General features: G+C 48.1%; 1 protein-coding gene across 1 annotated transcript in view; it reads right to left on the bottom strand.

The window, feature by feature from the left end:
• SMIM40 (small integral membrane protein 40) overlaps window positions 1-16,925 on the bottom strand; it is a 53,269-nt gene extending 36,344 nt beyond the window's left edge. Inside the window, exons 1-2 of the transcript XR_011205104.1 lie at window positions 16,911-16,925; window positions 10,226-10,416 (exon numbers count right to left, since the gene is read on the bottom strand). The gene's annotated coding sequence lies outside the window, so the exon portion shown is untranslated. The remainder of the gene's footprint in view (window positions 1-10,225; window positions 10,417-16,910) is intronic.
• Window positions 16,926-17,423: the final 498 nt, after the last annotated feature.

The raw sequence follows: 17,423 nt of genomic DNA, 5'->3' as shown, positions 1-17,423 counted from the left end.
GGAGCGCCTGTCTTAGGGCTGTAAGGCCTGCCAGAGGGGTGTCTTTAAAAAAAATATATTAACATTTTTGTTATTGCCAGTTATTAACAGTTAGAACATTCATGCACATAATCGACATCTTTAACAGTTCATTGCACCTTCTACTCCACCCTGGTCCCACTCACAAATGACTTTAATCCAGAAATATATAATTCCTCTATTGCCATTCTGGACTAGCTTTTACTATCTTGTTCTGTACGGGTTATCATTATAGGCACACCACTGTTCCACTTTTGTGTCCTTTTATAATTCTGTTTCCCATCCTCCCCATATTTCTTCATACATTCTCTACCCTTGTACACTTCTTTTTCTATAATTCTCAATATTACATTCCTATTTCCCAGTTCCGATGTGTAGGGGGCATTGCCGAGCCCCATCTCTGGGCTATAGCTCTTTTGGCTACCATACAACCTATGTTGAGGAGTGTTTTTGATGACATGTCTAGTCTGAGGTTTCCCAATACCCAGTAACGCTATCCTTGGTGTCAGTCTAAAGGTCCCGCTAATTGCTGTCACCAGTGTACTTTACCCCTTGCCCCAGTACCTCTGAAGGCATGCGCAGCTCTATATAATATGCTGAAAGGAGCCTTTCATCCCGCAGTTTCTCCAGCATCTCGTGCTGTCAATCCATCCTATCTTATATAAAGAAGTATGAGTGTAGTACACCCTGTGTAGTATTTTGAGCTGCCTAAGCTAAAAGATATAGTTTATTGCCACCTTTTTTTGTGAATTCCACCTCCTCCGCCCAATCATCCTCTTCTAGGTTCCCCGCGTCTATTTCCCATCTATCCAGCAGTGTAGCTTGTGTGTTCCTTATCAAAGTACCATATGTCATTGAAACCAGTTTCTTGTCAACTTTTCCACTCACCAACCTGTTTTCTAATGGGGAATTTTCTTGCGTCTCGTAATCTGGAGGAATGCTAGTTTTCAGGGCATGGGATAGTTGTCTGTATTTGAGCCACTGAGACCCAGTCATCTTATATTCTGTCTGTAGGTATGAGAATGGGACTATTCCATTTGCACCCCATACTTCCGCTAGATTGGATATACCAATGTTATTCCATCCTTTGAATCCCTGCAGTGACGAGACCTCTTTTAACCTTGTACCTTCCCATAACGGGGTTTTGGGGGTTAGTCTCCCATCCCATTCCATCTCATCTCCTTCGTCAGTTTCCTCCAGATATCAATCACCCTTTGTGTCGCCGGGTACACATTCGGAGGAATTCTTCCTCTGTATAATGCATGCAGGTAACTGTGTGTCCTCATTCCTAATTTATCTCCCGAGAACGCCGGGCTATCAGCTTTCATATATGTCCAAACATTTACTACACTGACTTGCGCTGCTTCCGCACATTCGGCAATGCAATTCCCCCTTCAAAACTTGATCTTTGCATTGCTTTCAAAGATATTCTGGGTTACCCACTCGCCCATAGCAACTGTGCTACCAGGCTTTCTATCTTAGTGAAAAACCTATCTGGTATTTTATATGGTGTATTTTGTGTAATGTACAGCATTCTGGGGAGCGCTATCATTTTAAACATGGCTGCTTTCCCTAATAGGGATAGTGGCAGCGACTGTCAATGTTGCACATCTTGCTCTAGTCGTTGCAGTAGGGGTGTCATATTCGCCTCATAGTATTCAACATCAGAGTGCGTTATCTATGCCAGAGGGGTGTCTTACCCATAGTAAGTGCAGGGTATGGTGTACAGGACACTCAGGTAGTGTGCCATGTCAAGTTTGTGGTTTAGGTTTGCACCAGAACACTCAGACTGCAATGGCAGTGCTGGGTGCATCTGGATGCATGGCCCTAGAGGGTGGCACAATCAGTGCTGCTGCCCTCAGGGGCCTACCCACAGTACCTCATGCCCTGGGCACATAGGTGCTCACTTACAAGGGACTTATAGTGGAAGCTAAGGGTGTATCCAATTGTGCCAATGCATCACAGCAGATTTAGGGGAAGAGCTTTGCTTTGTTTCTAGAACACATCAACATCTGATAAACAGTTGGGGGATAAACATGTCAACACAAAGCTGTCTCTCACAGGCTGTCAACACTTCAACCAGGAAGTGTTGGCAGCGAAATCTGGGGACTCTGGATCAGAGTCCAAAGGTGGCTGCCAACACAGCCCGACTCAGACAGTTATGCACCCACTAACAGACCCACTCAGACTCTCACACACCCACTCTCAGACACAGACACCCTCGCACACACTGATGCACCCAGTAAAACACTGATGTACACACTCTCACACCCAGACACACACTTTCACAGCCACTCTCACCCCCAGATATACCCTCTCAAAGCTGTTGTCACAACCAGAGAGGCTGCGGCCTACTGCTGGCATGCACGAGCAAAGGACTGTGCACAGCATGGGGTTGGGTGGTTATGGGGGATGGCTGCAGAGTCTGGCTCTAGGCCAGGTCTTGCGGGTAACCTCCGCTGCGCACGGGCGGAGGCCGTGCACGGTGCAAAGATGGTTGCCTATACAGGGTTGGCCTCAGGGCCTGGCTGCAGGCCAAAGGCCGTAAGGGGCGGTGGTTGGATTAATGTATAGTAATGAAAATGACTGTGCATAAAAAAAAAACAAAGAAATTCCCTGAGAAAACAAAAACGTTACAAAGACGTTGTAGGAAAATGCCTCTCATGGCATGGTTACCCCCTAACGTTTTACCTTTTGTTGATGCTAGTTATGATTGAAAGTGTGCTGGGACCCTGCTAACCAGGCCCCAGCACCAGTGTTCTTTCCCTAAACTGTACCTTTGTTCCCACAATTGGCACAACCCTGGCACACAGATAAGTCCTTTGTAACTGGTAACCCTGGTACCAAGGGCCCTGTGCCCTGGAAGGTCACTAAGGGCTGCAGCATGTCTTATGCCACCCTGGGGACCCCTCACTCAGCACATGCACAATGTGTCAGGGTGCACTATACCACAGATAAGGGCATAGTTGTATAAGCACTATGCCCCTACAGTGTCTAAGCCAAATCTTAGACATTGTAAGTGCAGGGTAGCCATAAAGAGTATATGGTCTGGGAGTTTGTCAAACACGAACTCCACAGTTCCATAATGGCTACACTGAATTCTGGGAAGATTGGTTTCAAACTTCGCAGCACAACAAATCTTCACTGATGCCAGAGCGGGATTTATTGAAAAATGCACACAGAGGGCATCTTAGAGATGCCCCCTGCATACCAGTCCAAATGCTAGTGTTATGCTGACCAGTTCCTGCAAGCCTGCCACATCCAGACGGGTTTCTGGCCACATGGGGTGAGTGCCTTTGTCACTCTGTGGCCAGGAACAAAGCCTGTACTGGGTGGAGGTGCTTCTCACCTCCCCCTGCAGGAACTGTAACACCTGGCGGTGAGCCTCAAAGGCTCAAGCCTGGTGTTACAGTGCCCCAGAGCACTCCAGCTAGTGGAGATGCACGACCCTCCGGACTCAGCCCCCACTTTTGGCGGCAAGTGAGGAGGAGATAATGAGAAAAATAAGGAGGAGTCACCCCCCAGTCAGGACAGCTCCTAATGTGTCCTAAGCTGAGGTGACCCCTGCCTTAAGAAATCCTCCATCTTGTTTTGAAGGATTCCCCCCAGTTGGATGAGGGATGGGCCCCCTCCCCTCAGGGAGGAGGCACAAAGAGGGTGAAGCCACCCTCCAGGACAGTAGCCATTGGCTACTGCCCCCAAGACCTAAACACCCCCCCTAAATTGAGTAGTTAGGGCAACCCTGAGCCCAGGAAATCAGATTCCTGCAACCTGAAGAAAGAAGGACTGCTGCCCAGAAAGCCCAGCAGAGATGACGGAGACAACAACTGACTTGGCTGCAGCCCTACCGGACTGTCTTCAGACTCAAAGAACCTTCACAGCGACGCATCCAGCGGTACCAGCGACCTCTGAGGACTCAGAGGACTGCCCTGCACCTGAAGGACCAAGAAACTCCCAAGAACAGCGGCTCCGTTCAAAAATAGCAGCAAGAAGCCAACTTTAAAGAGACTCTCACCTCACTCCTTTGCACCAGACTCCCCTGGTTCGAGTTCAGGAGAACCAACACTGCAGAGAGGAGCCCCAGGCACTCCAATGACGTGGACACCCTGTGTCGACCTCCCTGCACCCCAAAAGCGACGCCTGCAGAGAGGATCCAGAGGCTACCCCTGACCGCGACTGCCTGGTAACAAAGGAACCCGACACCTGGACCAAGCACTGCACCTGCAGCCCCCAGGACCGAGAGGAACCGCCTACCAATGCAGGAGTGACCAGCAGGCGGCCCTCATCCTAGCCCAGTCAGTGGCTGGCCCGAGAAGCCCCCTTGTGCCCTGCCTGCTTCGCCAAAGTGACCCCCGGGTCTCTCTATTGCTTTCAACGACAAACCAGACACCTACTTTGCACACTGCATCTGACCGCCCTTGTGCCACTGAGGGTGTGTTTTGTGTGCCTGTGTGTGTCCCCCCCCGGTGCTCTACAAAACCCCCCTGGTCTGCTCCCCAAGGACGCAGGAACTTACCTGTATGCAGACTAGGACCATAGAACCCCTGTTCTTCATAGGCACCTATGTGTTTTGGGCCCTCCTCTGACCTCTGCACCTGACCGGCCCTCTGTTGCTGTGGCTTTGGTTTTGCCTTGAACCCCCAACTGTAGGCTGCCTATGTCCAGGAGACTGAACTTGTAAGTGCTTTACTTACCTGAGAAACAAACTATTACTTACCTCCCCCAGGAACTGTTGATTTTTGCAGTGTCCACTTTTAAAATAGCTATTTGCCATTTTTAAAAGCTGTGTACATTACTGTTTTAAGTCAAAGTTCCATACTTACCTGTGTGAAGTAGCTTACAATGTATTTACTTACCTACATTCTGAATCTTGTGGTTCTAAAATAAATTAAGAAAATAATATTTTTCTATATAAAAACCTATTGGCCTGGAGTTAAGTATTTGAGTATGTTTTCTCATTTATTACCTGTGTGTGTACAACAAATGGTTAACACTACCCTCTGATAAGCTATTATAGTTAGGCTCAAATTTGAAACGTACGAAACCATAGAAATTCACAAGTTCTAGTTAGAGTTACCTCAAGTAACTATAACTCGTGCCCTAAGGTAACTATAATTTGCGCCCTCACCATGCACTGCTAATGATCCCACAAATTATGGCACTCATGACATCTTTGATAATATTAATGTAACATTTGCAGTGAAATGTTTGATGAAAAAACTGTGCATGGCGTGGGGCGCAAGTTATAGTTATCTTAGGGCACAAGTTATAGTTACTTGAGGTAACTAACTATAACTGGTGAATTTCTGTGGTTTCGTATGTTTAAAATGTGAGCCTAACTATAACGTCTCAGTAACCTTTTTTTTAAGTAAATATATTTATATGCTTAAAATATTGAAATCTGACTTTGTATGTTTGTGTATATGTTTCTCGATGTATATTGCCTGGTAGCTATAGTTAGGAATACCTGTCCATGGAAATTATTTTTTGGTTTGCTAATAACTTTGGCACCGTTTGACAAGTCTTCACGTATATCTGAACATTTGCGTTTGTGGGGCTCGCATGAGACTCCCTCGATCACACAACTTTAAAAATAAAATAGAGCGATCAGATTGACCGAGGGGCCTTTTTCCTCCCTTTGGACACCTTGCTCCCATGGGAGTGAGAGTCCCACAGGAGAGAGCTCTGATTGGATAGTTGCAACATAAAAAGAAATGTTCCGGCAGCCATTACAGGGCTGAAGGATTTACTCCCCTGTCCTGAAAAACGTATAAAAAAAGAATATAAGGAGACAGTGAAGGGATACCTTACCCCCCCCTCAAGCCCTTGTGGCGAGGGAAGGGTCGCAAAGGGGCCAAAAGTTTTAAAATATGTTTTTGTCGCTGTCCTTCAACCTCAGTAAAAACAAAATGGCACCTTTATCTTTTTTCATCAATAAATACGGCCCAAAGAGAAGCCATATATATATATATTATTATTTTTTTTAAATACGGGGAAGGGCCCGCCCCCACCATGCACAGTGTTGTTAGTATTGTCATCAATTATGTAATTTCAGATGTTGCAGTGATGTTATCAATAACATCCTAGATCATGTCATGAGTAATGTAATATGTGAGGTGATAAGCTATGCATGGTGTGGCCTGAAAAAACATTAAAAGAAAGTCTGAGACATGTTGTCTTTTTTTTTTAAATAAGTTTTTATTTTAAAAAAATCACAATCACTTTTATTAAACACTGGAATGTGTGAATTTATAAAATGCACATTTAATTATAATTACGGGTAATAGTTTGATAAAGATAATAGGTCTGATTTATATATATATATTAGTATTTAGAGCCCTTGATAAAGTCGATTTTTTTAATTGTGGTATTTTTACCCTTTGTCACTGTCAATAGGTCTGCCATACTTAAAATGAACCCCTTATATTGTAACGTCACAGAGTCAGCTATAACTCTGTGGCCCACACAGCCAAAGCCCTTGCAAGGCATGAGGTTGTTGCTAGGCCCTGTGCCCAACCCCACATGCGCAACGTGGGATTAATTTACATTGAAAAAAAAAACTTTGAAATTCACTGAACCAACCAAGGGTTAAGGCTGCATTATACTTAGGTATGGCAAGTCTATTTAACTTTGCATTAACAAAAAACCTTAACAATCCACTGGCAAAACCTAAAGTTAAAGTAACCTTATTAGATGAAAATGTCAGTTAAAACGTGTCATGTTAAATGAGCAAAATCACTTAAATTCGTCAGCTATAGTTATGTCAACTAACTATAACTCGTGCCCCCCCCCCCCATGCACTGCTTGTGCTCTCACATATTACATCACTCATGACATGATTTGTGGCATTCACTGATAACATCACACATCTGAAATGAAATCATTGGTCCCACCTTTGGGAGAATCGTTGCACTGTAGATGGTGGGGGTGCGACTTGTAGGTACTTTATGGCACTAGTTTTAGTTACCATTGTCTGTTTTTCCGTCTGCTTCCACATTGTCTCTTGCGTGTCTTGTTCACCCATCTGCATCCTTTTCTTGTGTTGCCTCGTCCCCCTGTCTGCTACCCCCTTTCTTTGTTTTTTCATTCAAACATATTAGCGCTAGCTCTGTCTTAGAACTTTAAAAAAAAAAAAAAAACACGCTGCACAGCAGCCATACTGTTGTACAGCGTAGTTAAAAATCATTGCAAGTCAGTAGCTCTGATAAGCAACCTATTAGCTTTGCCAATGTTTGTTTCCTTCTGCAGTGGAAACGTTTGGAAAGGCAGACACCCCGGACTGGCACAAGGTGACGCCTTGCCATTGATAGACTGAGTGCTCGCCCTCGTTTTAGGCCCTCGCTTGCGGCTCGCGCTTTTAACGCTGGAGCAGGCTATAGGGCTATTGGAACAATCTGCCACTAGAGGGCAGAATGTGTATATAATAAAGTATATTAGAAAACTGGACTGTTGAGCGCTCCATTGAAACAATGGGGTAGCTCCCGCCCTGTAATGCCTGATAAAAGCCCAGAGCGCCAACATTCCTGTTTGTCTTGGTGTTTCTCCCCTTTTAGTTTAGAATATTCTTCCCTCACTCTAATAGCCTTACAGCCCCTCTGCCTCAGGATGCACCTGTTGTTAAAGGGCCTTACCCTTGTTATAGGCCAACACCCCGGGTTTAGGGCCTTTAACAAGCAGTATAGCCCTCTGGCACAGGCTCTAGTAACCATCACTGGAGTAGCTCAGCAGTGTGGGATCATCGCAGGGTGGTCGGGGGGCTGCAGACCGGCGCACACAGCCCCTGTCACGTGCTGCTCCTGGGTGAACAGGGGGTGCACCCTCCAGACCCCGCCGAGAAGGGTGAGGAGTGAAGTCAGCAAGTAGTTATGTGCAGTTTTGCTTCACTCGGCGCTAATTCTTAGGGCCTACCCCCATCTAGTGGCTGACGGGAGTAAAAGCTCCTCGGTGGCAGCTGCAGCTCAATCATTGTTCTACCTCCAGCCGGGCGCAGTCTGCGCACATCGGTCACAGATCAGCGGGTCCACATACGGACGTTTTATATGCATTTAGATAGATAGGAGCAGCTAGAGAGACGATAGATAAGCAGCTTGATAGACAGGTAGACAGGACACACACGGACGTAGAGACACAGATAGGGTTGCAAAGATAGATATCCTTGCAAAGATAGATATTTGCTTAAAATGTTTAAATCTGACTGTATGCCTGCAGATATCTCTAGATGTATATTCGGATATAGATACATATATCTCCACATGCATATAAAGTCACATTTAAACGTTTTAAGCAAAACCCTCCGCTTTGCAATGAATGGTGATTGGAAAAATGAATGTGTGTGACAAGGTGCAGTGCCTGTTTATTTCAGCCTCACCCCCGGGTACATTCGGCTGCTGTGGTGGTGAGGAATTAAGGGAGGAACGGGACACATGGAGCTGGGGCATAGGCTCCACCCCTCTAGAGATACCACCCCTAAGGGAGGAACGGGACACATGGAGCTGGGGCATGGGCTCCACCTGCCCCGTCTAGAGATACCACCCCTGAGGGAGGAACAGGACACATGGAGCTGGGGCCTGGGCCACGTCTGTCCCCTCTAGAGATACTCTGCCCCCTCTAGAGATACTCTGCCCCCTCTAGAGACACCACCCCTAAGGGAGGAACAGGACATATGGAGCTGGGGCATAAGCTCCACCCCTCTAGAGACACCACCCCTAAGGGAGGATGGGCTCCGCCTGCCCCCTCTAGAGATACCACCCCTGAGGGAGGAACAGGACACATGGAGCTGGGGCCTGTGCCACGTCTGTCCCCTCTAGAGATACTCTGTCCCCTCTAGAGATACTCTGCCCCCTCTAGAGATACTCTGCCCCCTCTAGAGATACCACCCCTGAGGGAGGATGGGCTCAGCCTGTCCCCTCTAGAGATACTCTGCCCCCTCTACAGATACCACCCCTGAGGGAGGAACAGGACACATGGAGATGGGGCATGGGCACCACCCCTCTAGAGACACCACCCCTGAGGGACGAACAGGACACATGGAGTTGGGGCATGGGCTCCACCCCTCTAGAGATACCACCCCTGAGGGACGAACAGGACACATGGAGATGGGGCATGGGCACCACCCCTCTAGAGACACCACCCCTAAGGGAGGATGGGCTCCGCCAGCCCCCTCTAGAGATACCACCCCTAAGGGAGAAACAGGACACATGGAGCTGGGGCTTGTGCTCCGTCTGCCCCCCCCCCCTCCCCCCCCCCCCCCCTAGAGATACCACCGCAGACCTGAAAAAGTGGACCCGCCTTCTCTACACCCCATCATTGCTCTAAATATTCGGGGTCAATGGCATGCGCTCTTTAAAAAACAAGATTTACAGCTATTTCGTAAGCAAAATACAGGTTTTTTTTGGGTTGTAAAGAGGGGTGTTTGAAGACGCCCTAATGGCATCACTATTCTGAACACTACTCCATTATCACATTCAATAGCATGGATGTTTGCATGCACTAGCATAGATATTTACATGCTTCAGTATCACATGCACTAGCATGGATATTCACATGCACTAGCATGGATATTTACATGCTTCAGTATCACATGCACTAGCATGGAAATTCACATGCTTCAGTATCACATGCACTAGCATGGATATTCACATGCTTCATTATTACATGCACTAGCATGGATATTCACATGCTTCATTATTACATGCACTAGCACGGATATTTACATGCTTCATTATTACATGCACTAGCACGGATATTTACGTGCACTAGCATGGATATTCACATGCTTCAGTATCACATGCACTAGCATGGATATTCACATGCACTAGCATGGATATTTACATGCTTCAATATCACATGCACTAGCATGGAAATTCACATGCACTATCATGGATATTTACATGCTTCAATATCACATGCACTAGCCTGGATATTCACATGCACTAGCACGGATATTTACATGCACTAGCATGGATATTCACATGCTTCAGTGTCACATGCACTAGCATGGATATTTACATGCTCAGAAAGACCGACTGAACAACGTTAATCTGATAAAACAATGTCTTTAAAAAACTTCTTTACAAGTGTAAACATTGGGGCAGATGAGACACTGCAGTGCCCCTCGGAATAGTGGGCCCGGTGGATCCAAGTCTCCAAGCCTCGCCCCGTTCATTGCATGTAGGCACCAGACACCTTATTCACCTCTGTAACTTACCAGCCCTGGGAGATGGCAGGAGGCAGGATGACGTGGTCTGGTGGCTTGGGTTGAAGGTTTCTGAACCAGGAGTGCAGCGTCGAAGTACGAGCTTGACCAGAATCTGACCACTTGACCAGAATGTGTGATCTTGGGCAATTCACCTTCTCACCGTTATTTGCAGTGTGTAGATATTCAATTTTCAGTGTATGCTGAAGAATAACAGAGAACAAGGCTCAAGTGAGTGCAAGAAGGAAGGCAGCTTTTTAAGGGATGTAATGAATGATTTAAAAATATATTTGCAATTGTAGAAAAGGACCTCTGTTCGTATGATCACCCCTCCACTCTAGGTTTTTGGACTGACGGAGCTGGTTTTTAAAATCTGCAGTATCCTGGGCCAAAGTACTCGTTCAATTGGCTAATACCCAAACGGCTCATTTAGCTTCCCTATAAGTCGCTAGTACAGGGACTAAAGTACCGGGGGATAGTAATTAAATGTCTCTAGTGGCTGTGACAAGTTGAAACGTGACTCTAGGCCTGCCACCACAGCCCGACGGCAGCTTTAGAACTGCCAACTCAACAAGGCAAAATACACCCTTTTTGCAAAGTCAAATCCTTCCTTTTTAATAGTAATAAGCCACCCTAATGCCCCCCCCCCCCAGGCAGGGTGCATAGCATTAAAAAGAAGAGAATGTTCTGTTAGTGTTTAACATGACCTGGGAGTGAAAACTAAAGATTGACGATTTCATTGTAGCAAGGCCGGTGTCTAACATGAACTTTCACTAGCCACCACGCTAAGGCCCATATTTATACTCTGTTTGCGCCAGATTAGTGTAATTTTTTACGCAAACCCGGCACAAACTTAACTCCATATTTATACTTTGGTGCTAGACTTGTCTCGCGCCAAAGTTATGGAGTTAGCGTCATTTTTTTTACCGTAAAAACCTACCTTGTGTCAATGAGATGCAAGATAGGCGTTCCCGGGCAAAAAATGACTCAAAGGCCCTAGCGCCTTATTTATCCTCCCGTGCAAAAATCACGCACGGGAGGAGGAGGGCCTTAAATAATGGTGCTAAGCCTGCTAAGCATTATTATTTAATGCCTGGGTCAGGGCAGGTGTTAGGGGACCTGTGGGCTCATTTCCATGGTCAGAAACAGCCTACAGGTGCCCTTCCCTGCCCCCAGGGACATTCCCACCCACCGGCACCCACACCTGGAGGACACCTAAGGATGTGAGGACCCATCCCAGGTTAGCGTTTTTTTTTCTTCTCAAAGTGCCATAGGGGGACACATCTTGGGCCCCCCTACATGGCACTGTGTCCAATGGCAATGCCCAGGGGACTTAAGTCACCTGGGTATGGTCATTGGGCTGGGAGGCATGACTCCTGTCTTTACTAAGACAGGAGTCATGTCCAGGGGGGGTTGTGCGTCAAAAAAATGATGCTAGTCAGGTTAGTCATTTTGTTTTTTACTTTAACCTGACTAGCAGCATTCTTTCCCGCTCAACCTCCAGTTCTCCCTACGCCTTCCCTACCCGGTTAGTGTCATGTATTTTGACGCTAACCAGGCCTTAGTGCCAGCTTTCACCGTTTCTTAAATATGGTGGCCGGCTGGAGTCCTGGAATGGGGCCAGCCGGCGCTATACTATTTTACGCAAACCTGCGGTAACACAGGTTTGCGTCAAAAAGTATAAATCTGGCCCTAAGTGCTAACTTCCATTTGAGACCATCAAAGGTATTACTTCAGCGTATCACATTAATCATTTCACTGAAACACATAGCTGAAATCGGATTTTAGGTAACTTTCATAGATAAATTACTTTAGAAAGTCACCACTTTGCTGCACATACCTCTGGTAGACTTTCCTGTCTATTTGTAGCAGTTGTCACCTGGTACAACATGCTGCCCCTTTCCTAGGAAGTGTGAATCGCACCCAGGAATAGGAAACAAAGAAAATCGCTGGTGGGAAGATGTGAGACCTCCTCCAGCAGGATGACTCCTGGACAATGCCCACAGATGGCCCAGCTGCAAAGAGGCTAGCCTCAGCAAAAGGAAATGGCAATCATACCCTTGCCTGCCCATTTCTTTGTGTATGCAGACAGGCTGGCAGCTCCTCCACAGGGGGAACCAATTGCATAACTGGTGTAGGAAAGTACCATCTTGCCTGGCATGTTACCCCCATATTTCACTGTATATATGTTGTTTTAGTTGTATGTGTCACTGGGACCCTGCCAGCCAGGGCCCCAGTGCTCATAAGTGTGCCCTGTATGTGTTACCTGTGTGATGACTAACTGTCTCACTGAGGCTCTGCTAACCAGAACCTCAGTGGTTATGCTCTCTCATTTCTTTCCAAATTTGTCACTAACAGGCTAGTGACCAATTTCACCAATTCGCATTGCCATACTGGTACACCCATATAATTCCCTAGTATATGGTACTGAGGTACCCAGGGTATTGGGGTTCCAGGAGATGCCTATGTGCTGCAGCATTTCTTTTGCCACCCATAGGGAGCTCTGACAATTCTTACACAGGCCTACCACTGCAGCCTGAGTGAAATAACGTCCACGTTATTTCACAGCCATTTACCACTGCACTTAAGTAACTTATAAGTCACCTATATGTCTAACCTTCACCTGGTGAAGGTTGGGTGCAAAGTTACTTAGTGTGTGGGCACCCTGGCACTAGCCAAGGTGACCGCACATCGTTCAGGGCAAATTCCCCGGACTTTGTGAGTGCGGGGACACCATTACACGCGTGCACTGTACATAGGTCACTACCTATGTACAGCGTCACAATGGTAACTCCGAACATGGCCATGTAACATGTCTAAGATCATGGAATTGTCACCCCAATGCCATTCTGGCATTGGGGGACAATTCCATGATCCCCCAGGTCTCTAGCACAGAACCCGGGACTGCCAAACTGCCTTTCCGGGGTCTCCACTGCAGCTGCTGCCAACCCCTCAGACAGGTTTCTGCCCTCCTGGGGTCCAGGCAGCCCTGGCCCAGGAAGGCAGAACAAAGGACTTCCTCTGAGAGAGGGTGTAACACCCTCTCCCTTTGGAAATAGGTGTGAAGGCTGGGGAGGAGTAGCCTCCCCCAGCCTCTGGAAATGCTTTGATGGGCACAGATGGTGCCCATCTCTGCATAAGCCAGTCTACACCGGTTCAGGGATCCCCCAGCTCTGCTCTTGCGCACAACTGGACAAAGGAAAGGGGAGTGACCATTCCCCTGACCTGCACCTCCCAGAGGAGGTGCCCAGAGCTCCTCCAGTGTGTCCCAGACCTCTGCCATCTTGGAAACAGAGGTGTTTGTGGCACACTGGACTGCTCTGAGTGGCCAGTGCCAGCAGGTGACGTCAGAGGCTCCTTCTGATAGGCTCTTACCTCTCTTGGTAGCCAATCCTCCTTCCTAGGTAGCCAAACCTCCTTTTCTGGCTATTTAGGGTCTCTGCTTTGGGGATCTCACCAGATAACGAATGCAAGAGCTCACCATAGTTCATCTGCATCTCCCTCTTCACCTTCTGCCAAAGGATCGACCGCTGACTGCTCAGGACGCCTGCAAAACTGCAACAAAGTAGCAAGACGACTACTAGCAACCTTGTATCGCTTCATCCTGCCGGCTTTCTCGACTGTTTCCAGGTGGTGCATGTTCTGGGGGTAGCCTGCCTCCTCTCTGCACCAGGAGCTCTGAAGAAATCTCCCGTGGGTCGACAGAATCTTCCCCTGCAACCGCAGGCAACAAAAGACTGCATCGCCGGTCCTCTGGGTCCCCTCTCAGCACGACGAGCGTGGTCCCTGAAACTCAGCAACTCTGTCCAAGTGACTCCCACAGTCCAGTGACTCTCCAGTCCAAGTTTGGTGGAGGTAAGTCTTTGCCTCCCCACGCTAGACTGCATTGCTGGGTACCGCGTGATTTGCAGCTGCTCCGGCTCCTGTGCACTCTTCCAGGATTTCCTTCGTGCACAGCCAAGCCTGGGTCCCCGACACTCTAACCTGCAGTGCACAACCTTCTGAGTTGTCCTCCGGCGTCGTGGGACTCCCTTTTGTGACTTTGGGTGGACTCCGGTTCACTTTTCTTCTAAGTGCCTGTTCAGGTGCTTCTGTGGGTGCTGCCTGCTTCTGTGAGCGCTCCCTACGTTGCTGGGCGCCCCCTCTGTCTCCTCCTCCAAGTGGCGACATCCTGGTCCCTTCTGGGCCACAGCAGCTTCCAAAAACCCCAACTGCGACCCTTGCAGCTAGCAAGGCTTGTTTGCGATCTTTCTGCAAGCTTCTTCACAACGTGGGATGTCCATCCTCCAAAGGGGAAGTTCCTAGTCCTCTTCGTTCTTGCAGAACACCAAGCTTCTTCCACCCGGTGTCAGCTTCCTTGCACCCTCAGCTGGCATTTCCTGGGCTCCTGCCCACTCTCGACACTGTCGCGACTCTTGGACTTGGTCCCCTTGTCTTACAGGTACTCAGGTCCGGAAATCCACTGTTGTTGCATTGCTGGTGTTTGTTCTCCTTGCAGAATCCCCCTATCACGACTTCTGTGCTCTCTGGGGGTTGTAGGTGCACTTTACACCTACCTCTCAGGGTCTTGGGGTGGGCTATTTTTCTAACCCTCACTGTTTTCTTACAGTCCCAGCAACCCTCTACAAGCTCACATAGGTTTGGGGTCCATTTGTGGTTTGCATTCCACTTTTGGAGTATATGGTCTGTGTTGCCCCTATACCTATGTGCTCCTATTGCAATCTATTATAATTCTACACTGTTTGCATTACTTTTCTTGCTATAACCTGCATAATTTTGGTTTGTGTGCATATATCTTGTGTATATAACTTATCCTCATACTAAGGGTACTCACTGAGATACTTTTGGCATATTGTAATAAAAATAAAGTACCTTTATTTTTAGTACATCTGTGTATTGTGTTTTCTTATGATATTGTGCCTATGACACCAGTGGTATAGTTGGAGCTTTGCATGTCTCCTAGTTCAGCCTAAGCTGCTTTGCCATAGCTACCTTTTATCAGCCTAAGCTGCTAGAAACACCTCTTCTACACTAATAAGGGATAACTGGACCTGGCACAAGGTGTAAGTACCTCTGGTACCCACTACAAGCCAGGCCAGCCTCCTACAACTGGTTTTCTAGAAGAAGTGTCCCATTATGTTGGATACATCCCAGGGTTGTGTCCAGGGCTCCTCAAAAGGGAAAAAAATATTTGTGCCTTCTTGGGGTCGAGTAGAGAGGGATTTCCTGGGATTGTTTGGTGGTCAAACAACCAGGAATTGATGTAAAGTGGGAAGGGTTGCTTAGTGGGAGTTATTGGCCCAATGGCTATTGAGTTCTCTCACAACGAGAGGATGGCATAAAAGTGGCCTCCCAGAGGGGACGTATTTAAGATGGTGACCAAGTGGCAGTAACCTCACGGAGCCACACAGCATGAAATCTGAATTGGCAGCAGACTACCCCACCCCTGTTCTGCTGGTGATCGAGAAGGAGAGCTGTGGGGATGCTGTGGTGATGCAGTGGACATCCTTAGTACCGTCGCTCTCGTTGTTGGGACAACCGCTGCCCCTGCGGCCTCAGCTATGGCGCACTCAAGATGGCAGCTGGCCTGCTAATGGAGCTGAGATGTGCTGGCCACAGGATGTGAACATGCCCTGCCTGCTCTGGCTTGCGGAGGGGTGAGCATTCGCCTGGGACACTAACAGCCCGCAGCTCTGCAGGAACGTTAGGATGGCTAGGGATCTCAAGAAGAGGGCGGAGTGAGGCACGTCCTCGTCCGTCAGGCCCGGTGGCCCGGCTTGAGGTGCCCACAACTAGTGGAGTGCGGCCACCCCATTACCTAGTGACCTGGCAGCACTACTACCTCTGCCACGCATCCAGCAGAAAGGGGGCTGATTTGCCTGAGCAGTTGACCGTGGTGTCTCACCTTGACGATCGCGGGTTAAACGCGCAGCCTCATCTCTCGCACCCTACAACTGCGCTTGGAGTGCCTGAAGGCCCTGAGAACACCTGATACTCTTTTTCTATCCTGGACTCCCTGCCCTGTATGCTGTCTTGAGAAGATGTGAAGCTACCACGAATAAAAGCACACACTCCCATTGGACCAGTGGGAGTGTTGGGGTCTGAGTTCTATTGACTTTGGCACTTACCGGACCGGCCTCTAATACAAACTGCGCAGGAACTGACCCACCCGCCACCTCACGAACGCAGGAGACTCTGGGACCTCGGGCCTCCTGCTCTGGACTGCGACCTGTGGGGGCTTGAGGGGGCAGGCCTGGCGCTTCGTTAAGTGTGGTTTTACTTTTTAAACGTGGACCCCCAACTGCCAATTCACTGCCACTTCTCTCTTACCACGTTGGTCCTGCACTTGTTGCGCTATGCTCCCATACGGCCCTGTCTGCACCTCGGGACACCAATGTTGTAGCCACACTGCCATATCAAATCTACGTAACTCTTGGTCAACATATGGTGGGCCGCTACAGACTTTGGGTTGGTGCACACTCGTGACCTGGTTTGTGACGGTTCAAGCCACATGACTACCTACAGACGCTACTACACCCGGCACAATGGCTACCAACCACTCTAAAACGGACAAGAACTTGAAAGACATGCCCCCTAAAAAATCTGAGCAACAGCCGCCCACACATCCTGGGGCTTCCTTGCTAGTGACTGACACTGCTGCGGCTATGCTCGCTACTGAGGTGCCCGTTGCCCTCACATTCTTGGGGACTCTCTTGGCACCCTCAGAGAAGATATTGCGGCCCTTAAGAGGGATATGGCAGCAGACGTCAAGGGCTTCAAACAGGATTTGAATGACCTGGAGCAGCAACAGGATACATTGGAGGCAGCCAGTGACCAGTGGGAGCATGACTTCAATGCACATCAACAAGAACTGCTGGACCTGCATGATAAAATAGAAAGATTTATATTACTGCCTGGAAGACCTAGAAAATAGGTCACGTCACTCCAATATACGTATTAAGGGCGTGCCGATGCAAGCACACTCTGGCAACCTAGAAAACTATGCGTTACCCCTATTCCGACATGTAGCGCTGGCACTGATAGATAAAGACATTACTCTGGACCACACACACAGGGCGGGCTGTCCCGTTAGGACCCCTGGTACCTCCCAGGATATACTGACATGCTTCCATTTCTACAAACAAAAGGAACTTACCATGGAAGCTGTGAGGGATAAAACTGCTATTACCTTTGAGGGAACGAAAGTAGA

Source organism: Pleurodeles waltl, chromosome 6, assembly GCF_031143425.1.
Source record: "Pleurodeles waltl isolate 20211129_DDA chromosome 6, aPleWal1.hap1.20221129, whole genome shotgun sequence".
Classification (NCBI taxonomy): Eukaryota; Metazoa; Chordata; class Amphibia; order Caudata; family Salamandridae; genus Pleurodeles; species Pleurodeles waltl.
Note: the sequence above shows the minus strand (reverse complement) of the source record. Positions and strands in the feature narration are given on the sequence as shown.